The 5,207-nt window shown below is 45.7% G+C and overlaps 1 long non-coding RNA gene across 1 annotated transcript; it reads right to left on the bottom strand.

The window, feature by feature from the left end:
* Positions 1-661: 661 nt before the first annotated feature.
* On the bottom strand, positions 662-4,151 carry LOC310705549. The gene is made up of 3 exons (XR_014525386.1): positions 4,064-4,151; positions 2,454-2,555; positions 662-758 (listed from the first exon to the last, which is right to left on the bottom strand). It is a non-coding gene; the product is annotated as an uncharacterized lncRNA (long non-coding RNA).
* Between the last annotated feature and the right edge of the window lie 1,056 nt (positions 4,152-5,207).

Raw genomic sequence — 5,207 nt, 5'->3', positions numbered from 1 at the left:
TTCACTCTTTACAGAGAGAGGCTATAGAACCCAGCCTCTTAGATAATGGTGTTGTCCTGAGTGAATCTCTACCCCCGTCTCTCCCACTTCCTCCTTCTTCATTCTCATTGTCTCTTCTACGGGTGCTGCTAGGTGCCCTCTTTGCTCTCCTACTTTTAAGGCTCACCAGGTTCTGGGAGATGGAGGATCTGGAATGCTTTCTAATGACAACGTGTCAGGCAGCTTCTCTGGCTCTCCCAACTTTCCCCCTCATCTGCCTCTGAGCTGTGACCTCCCTCAAACCCCTGTTGTCAATCTATCCTGTCTTCCTTGACCTCTTCCCTGGAAGGGTCAGGATGGGGAGGTGGTCTCCACCATTCCTCCTCTGCCCAGTCCCTGACATCATGTGACCTGATCCAGCAGGCTAGGAACAAGAGGGAGATGCAGAGGAACACACACACACACACACACACACACACACACACAGATGGAAGTTTTGGTGCAAGTAGCTGTGCTAAATATCAAAGTGCTAGAATGTAAGACAATTTCTTCCAGGTTGCAACATGTGCTTGGTGCAACTTATTTAAACTTTGACTGCTCAGTGCCAGCATTTGCTCTCTCGAAACTGCTTTCAGATGGGTTGCTTAAATGCTTCCAGAAATCTGTAAAGTGAAAGGGTGCGTTTTCAAAGAACATCATTGCAGGTGTTGTGGTTTCCTTACATTTCTTTTTTCACTCCAACTTTCTATCGATCTGGCAGCAGAAGAAACAATTCGGCTCTGTGGCAGAAAGAAGCACAGATAATATTCTCAATATTTCTTCATGTGTTACAATTTGGAGTGCCAATATTTTTCATAAAGCAAAAGATGTCGGGCCACAGTTTTCATTTGCTATAAAATTGAAGTAGGTAAGAATCTGGGGGTACTCATGATGTGATTGGCCAACCATTTTTAGCTGGCCTCCCTTGTCTTTTTTGGAGGGAAGATTGTATCTGATTTGCTTATTTTGGTCCCTGCTCCTGCCAACCTAGTAGTTCAAAAGCATGTCAAAGTGCAAGTAGATAAATAGGTACCGCTTTGGCGGGAGGTAAACGGTGTTTCCATGCGCTGCTCTGGTTCGCCAGAAGCGGCTTAGTCATGCTGGCCACATGACCCAGAAGCTGTCTGTGGACAAACGCCGGCTCCCTCGGCCAGTAAAGCGAGATGAGGACCGCAACCCCAGAGTTGTCAATGATTGGACCTAACAGTCAGGGTCCCTTTACCTTTTTATTCCTTAATAAAATTATTATTATTATTATTATTATTATTATTATTATTATTATTATTATTAATATCCCACCTGTCTGACTGGGTTGCCCCAGCCACTCTGGACAGCTTCCAACATATATAAAGACATAATAAAACATTAAACATTTTTTAAAAAACTTCCCTATACAGAACTGCCTTCAGGTGTCTTCTAAGGTTGTGTAACTGCTTATCTCCTTGGTTTTGGGGTCACATAACTCCATAACCTCCAACGTTTCTCTGATGAAAATAGGGATGTCCAGAGAAAAGAGGGACATTCTAGTATCAAATCAGAAACCAGGATGGCTCCTGTAAAACCGGGACTGTCCTTGTAAAATAGGGACACTTGGAGGGTCTGTGTTTGTGAGCATCCTGCCTTTCATGCTTCACCTTTCATGCTGCACTTCAGCTGGGCTTTCTAGTAAGTATGGGAAAGTGAGGAGGCTGCCTAGTCTGTGCCTGGCAGCTCTTCATCTGTGTGTGCTTTTAAAGTGAAGCCTTTTTTACTTTAAAGAAATCAGTGCTAAACGGTGTTTTGTAAAAGAAGAGGAAGGAAGGAAGGAAGGAAGGAAGGAAGGAAGGAAGGAAGGAAGGAAGGAAAGAAAGAAAGAAAGAAAGAAAGAAAGAAAGAAAGAAAGAAAGAAAGAAAGGAAGGAAGGAAGGAAGGAAGGAAGGAAGGAAGGAAGGAAAGGAAAGGAAAAAAAGAACGACAAAGGAAATTCTCTTAAAAACAAAAACAGCAAGCACACTGATATTAGGCACTCGGTTGCTAGTCTCCCTGACTTTCTGTGTTTTAATGAAGTCGAATGGTAGAGAGGTCCCACCATCTGTGAGGGCTTTTACAGATCAGAAGGCTGCAGAGTGCTGGATAAACATTAAACGGATAGAAGAAAATGTCCAACATCGAGAAATGATCAAGAAATAAAATGCCTGCAGAAAGACTCAGGGGAAAAAATGGAAGCCTCTTTTGCAGGGAAACTAAACTTTTGCGAAATTGGATGAGAGATTTTGGCAAGTGTCAGAAACAGCAGGATGCGGGACAGCTGAGGCCCGCCTGCCCCACCTGTTTCTGGGTGGTAGCAGCAGCAGGGCTGGTGCCAGACCACCTGAGCACCAGAGCACTTTCACTGCAAGCATAATTGCAGGCCCCCTTAGCTTGCTTCTCATCTGCCTGCTCATTTGCCAGCCCACCTGGGAGATCTGCAGGTTGGAGAGGAGAAAGGAAATGAATGGATCTCTCAGGCTGATGACGGAGGACTATGTAGATCATCTAGGTATACCATGTGTGGGTATCTGTGTGGGTGAGAGAAAGAGATTTCTTGTCTGTATCTGAGCATGAGAATGAGATATTTGGCATATGTATATTTAATAATAATAATAATAATACCCCACCCATCTGGCTGGGTTTCCCCAGCCACTCTGGGCGGCTTCCAACAAAATATAAAAAGCACATTAAAACATCAGTCATAAAAACTTCCCTTAACAGGGCTGCCTTCAGATGTCTTCTAAACATCAGATAGTTGTTTATTTCTTGGACATATGATGGGAGGGTATTCCACAGGGCGGGTGCCACTACTGAGAAGGCCCTCTGCCTGGTTCCCTGTAATCTTACTTCTTGCAGTGAGGGAACCGCCAAAAGGCCCTTGCCGCTGGACCTCAGTGTGGTGGAAACGCTCCTTCAATATGGAGGAGCAGAATATGGAGGAGCAGAATATGCAGTCTCTGACCTTAAAAGTCAGATGAGTCATCTGTTCTGCAGGTAGCTTATCATCTGCTGCCTGAGTGGCCCACATACAGTCTGGATCAGATTGCAATCTGTAGGACCTGACGTCGTATGCTGATAGTCTTTCATGACAACATCCTCAAGGAAGAGCCATCGCTCAGTGCTAGGGCATCTGTTTGCATGCAGAAGCAGAGGTGTAGCATGGGGCAGCCAGGGAGGCCACGGCCCAGGGCACAAAATTCTGTGAGGATAGGACCAGGGACCCCATGCAGGCACTGGCTTCCACGGGGATCTCCACCCCACCCTGGCAGAGGCGGCAGAGCAGTTTAGGGCCACGATGAGCAGCATGGATGGAAGGAGGTGTTGGGATTCCAGCCCCCACCAGCTGCCACGCTGGCAGGAAACAGCAGGAGCTGTTTACATCAGGTGATGTTTCTCTCCGTGGGAAAGGAAGTCACAGTCAGTTCCCAAACGGCCCTGTCTGTAGCCAAGGCGGAGCTACAGTTCTCTCTTCCGCTCCTGGACAGGAGCAGAGTTGAGTCGTAGTACTCACAAGCTGGGCTGTTCAGGACAACTAGCCATGCGTGTTGTTCTGTATGCAGTTTAATAAAGTAGATGAAGTCTACGTAACTGCCTTTTCCTTCTGATGGTTGCTCAGGGGAAATTGGTGTGCTTTTCTCAATAAGAGACAGGTCACCTATTTATCGGTCTCTCTGGACTGAAAGAGGATTCCTGGACGGCAGCCAGAGGATGACCACCGGTCTTCGCCCCCGAGTGCCTCGGGAGGCTGGCAATGCTCCCGGGTGGGCGAAATGCCAACAGGAGGTAGCCAAGGGGCAAACCCAATGTGGCCTGGCCCAGCACACCTCTCTGCAGAAGTTGGGGGGATTCGACCGCCAAGAGCCATATCAGTCAGCTAGGCTCAGCCCTGTGCCGGCGGGCAGGCGATACAGCGCGGCCCCACTCAGTTTTGAGGGGTGCTACGGTGCCATCGCCCAACTTGGGCACTGGCAACCAACACGACATCGCTGTGCAGGAGGTTCCAGGTTCAATCTCTGCCATTGCTAGGTACCCTTACCTGTAATCCTGGACAGCTGCTGTTAGTCAGTGTAGACAGTACAGAGGTAGATGATCCAAATGATCTGACACAATATAAGGGAGCTTCCTTTGTTCCTAATCAGTAAGCAAATAGTAAGCAAATGGCTTTAGCTCAGGCCTGCCCCTCCTTGCTTCTCAAACCGCCTTCTGGTTCTGCCCAAGTACAAGAATGTTGTATTAGGCAAACCTTGACACAGATGTGTACATATAAATAATCTCACATCGCCATCAGTATCTGATGTGTGGTAAATTAATTTCCCCTTTGTTGGCAAGTTGATAGAGATTGTTGTCATACCAAGCAGTTTTGTATGTCTGATGTGGTGTGCAGACACTAGGCTCTTCTTCGACTAAAGCCTTAACCCATCTTGAGGATCTCTCTTAAATATAATAAACAAATTGCAGGCTCTAAGCATTTCTCAATGCAGTCGCCACAAATCAAAGCCTATTATTAGCTGTGGTTGGTATGTTTTAAAACCAAGAGTTGTTCCTTGTATTGTTCTCCGTGTCTAATCATGCAGGAAGATGCTTTCATAAGCAGTTCTATTGCCATGAGACAACAGCCATTTTTCATAGCTCATCTCCCCTAAAATAGATCTTCCCCAAATGAACCCTTTTAAAATAGTGTCTAGAGGGGGTTAATAAAACAAGAACCACCAATGCCAAATTGGCTTTTTTGAAGCATCAGGAAGGGAATTACTGGTACATACACCTGAGATGGGGATAGATGGGAGAGTGTGCTTCTTATCCACATCACTTCCATTTCCACATTAATCTCATGATGATGAAGGTGATTATTTTAAAAGCTCTTTACATACAAAGCTGTTTAAGAATGTATTTTCTCTTAAACCGCTAAATATATTTTTAAAATATCAAAATATGCATTTCCAACCACAGTTCTTTTGAGTGCAGAATTGTGCCACAGCATTCAGAAAAGTGCAAACTCCAAAGGATATACTATTATGTAAATACTATTCTGATTTATATAGATCCTTTTCGGTGGCCACAAGCAGCATCCTGGCAGCATATTGGTCCAGGAGTTGAGTCTTCCGGGATAGTTCATATCAGAATTTGCAAACAGCACTTTCTTCCAGCATCCATAGCAGAGATAACTGGCTATGCTGACA

Source organism: Podarcis liolepis, assembly GCF_965112155.1.
Source record: "Podarcis liolepis genome assembly, chromosome: 4".
In the NCBI taxonomy this organism is placed as follows: Eukaryota; Metazoa; Chordata; class Lepidosauria; order Squamata; family Lacertidae; genus Podarcis; species Podarcis liolepis.
The sequence above is the reverse complement of the archived record's forward strand: the minus strand, read 5'-3'. Positions and strand labels throughout refer to the sequence as shown.